The following is a 2872-nucleotide window of genomic DNA, read 5'->3' as shown; positions in this document are numbered from 1 at the left end:
TCCCCTGAACCTGTACTTTGTTTAAGATAATTTCATAGAACAGTGATTTTGGTCCAAACTTAAGGGGGTTCGTTACAGACATACCAGTGGAGGTTTGGAAAAGTCTTGGATAGATCGCAGTGAGGTTTTTGACCCAAATGGCATATGGGTGAGGAAATGTTTTAAGAATGGAGAAGAAGTGTGTGGGTGCCCATTTTAAATGGTAAATGGACTGTACTTATATAGCGCCTTTCTGTCTTATTTCAAGATACTCAAAGCACTTTACACTACAATCTGTGCCCTCATTTACCCTTTCATACAGCACTCTACATCTCTACAAAGCTAAATGAACAAATCATTATAATGAGACTAATCAGTGCTTTAACTCACATTCAAACACTGATGGGACACACATCAGAGGCTTTGAGGGGTTCAGTGTCTTGCCCAGGGACACTTTGGCATGTGACAGCTGGTGGATTCGAACCCCCAACTCTTGTATTGGAGGACGACTGCTCTAACCATTCAGCCACAGCCGCCCCATTTTAAAAAACAAGGGTGATGTACAGAGTTGTAGCAACAACAGGGGAATTAAATTGATGAGCCACACGATGAAGATCTGTAGAGAGTTATGGAAGCTAGACTTAGACGAGAGGTGACTATCTGTGAGCAGCAGCATGGTTTCATGCCAAGAAAGAGCACCACAGATGCCAGCTTTACTTTGAGAATGCTGATGGAGAAGTACAGAGAGGGTCAGAAAGAACTCCATTGTGTCTTTGTGGAAAAATCACGACAGGGTGCTGAGGTAGGAGGTGTGGTGTTGCATGAGGAAATCTGGAGTGGCAGAGAAGTATGTTAGACTGGTACAGGACATGTATGAGGACAGCAAGACAGTGGTGAGATGTGCTGTAGGAGTGACAGATAGCTTCAAGGTGGAGGTGGGATTGAATCAAGGATTGGCTCTGAGCCCCTTCTTGTTTGCTTTGGTGATGGACCGACTAACAGTTGAGGTCAGGCAGGAATCCCCATGGACTATGATGTTTGCAGATGACATTGTGATCTGTGGTGAGAACGGGGAACAAGTGGAAGAGAACTTGGCGAGGTGGTGGTATGAACTTGAAATAAGAGGAATGAAAATCAGCCATAGTAAGACAGAGTTCATGTGTGTGAATGAGTGGGAGGCTGGTGGAACAGTGAGGATACAAGGAGCAGAGGTCTCAAAGGTGCAGAACTTCAAGGACTTGGAGTCCACTGTCTAGGAAAATGGAGTGTGGTAAAGAGGTGAAAAAGAGAGTCCAGGCAGGATGGAGAAAAGTTTCATGAGTGATTTGTGACAAAGTCAGACTGAGATGTTTTGGACATGTCAAGAGGAGGGACAGTGGGTATATTAGTAGAAGGATGTTAGAAATGCAGCTGCCAGGAAAAAGAAAAAGAGGAAGGCCAAAGAGGAGGTATATGAATGCAGTTAGAGAGGACATGAAGGTAGTTGGAGTGAGGAAAGAGGATGCAGAGGACAAAGTGAGATGGCGGAGATTGACTCGCTGTGGAGACCCCTGAACAGGAAAAAGCCGAAAGAACAAGAAGAAGTTTACTTTTTGCAGTGAACCATCAAAACACCCAGATGAGTTAAAAAATACACTTGCTGACTGTGTGAAGTTATTATTTTTAACAATGAGAGAGAACTGATTGGGATGGGATACACAACATAGTTCCCATCATGGCCCATGAGTTCTGCAGAATACAAGATGACAACTACAGCAACATGACTTCAAAAACAACATGCAAATTCAACACGATTAACAGAGGAATTTATAGACCTGTGGACCTTTGTGTGTGTGTGTATATATATGTATATATCAATCAATCAATCAATCACCTTTATTTTACCAGGTAGAGCCCGTTGAGATCGAGATCTCTTTCACAAGGGTGACCTGGTCAAGTGGTCATCAGCACACGTCACAGGGTAATTGACAATAAGCATTTACATTTATCAAAAGATTTGTATATGTGTATATATATGTATGTGTAAATATATGTATGTATGTATATATATGTGGGCAGCAAGGTGGCGCAACTGGTAGAGCTGCTGCCTCTCAGCGAGCAGGTCCTTGGTTCAAACCCCGGTCCAGGGGCCTCTCTGGGTCGAGTTTGCATGTTCTCTCCGTGCATGTGTGGGTTTTCTCCAGGTGCTCCGGTTTCCTCCCACAGACCAAAAACATGCGTGTTAGGCTGATTGGTAACTCTAAATTGTCCCTAGGTGAGAGAGTGAATGGTTGTTTGTCTCATTTGTCTCTATGTGGCCCTGTGATGGACTTGCGACACGTCCAGGGTGTACCCCGCCCCTCGCACAGTGATTGCTGGACATGGGCACCAGCGACCCCGTGACCCAAAATGGAATAAGCGGGTAAAGATAATGGATGGATGGATGGTATATATATATATATATAAATATATGTATGTATATTTATATATGTATGTATATGTATGTTCTAGAATTGCGCCACTCAAGGTGGCTGCATGTTGGAGCAGATCTGTTACTTTCATTTTGAGACTTTGCTTTTGGAAACTTTAATTCCTCTTTTTCTGGATGTAAGTCACATTTTTTGGATGATTGTTTCCTCTGGTATCAGATGCTGCGCAGCTGGAAGGATTTTTACTGAAACTTTTTTAGTTTTGGACATTTGTTTTGATGCGTAACCATGGCAACAAGGCAGTTTTCTACAACCAGCAGCTGATTAACATCTCAAAAGCTCAAATAATATCTCAACTACAGCCCCAAATCTCAAATTAGTAGAAAAGGATGTTCTGTGGATGCATTCTCATCTACCTGCCAGTTGTGATCGAGTGCCTGACCACTGAGATCCTGGAACTAGCAGGAAACACGGCTCATGACAGC

This window comes from Nematolebias whitei, chromosome 1 (assembly GCF_014905685.2).
Source record: "Nematolebias whitei isolate Nwh7 chromosome 1, NemWhi1, whole genome shotgun sequence".
Lineage (NCBI taxonomy): Eukaryota > Metazoa > Chordata > Actinopteri > Cyprinodontiformes > Rivulidae > Nematolebias > Nematolebias whitei.
This window is presented reverse-complemented; position numbering follows the sequence as displayed.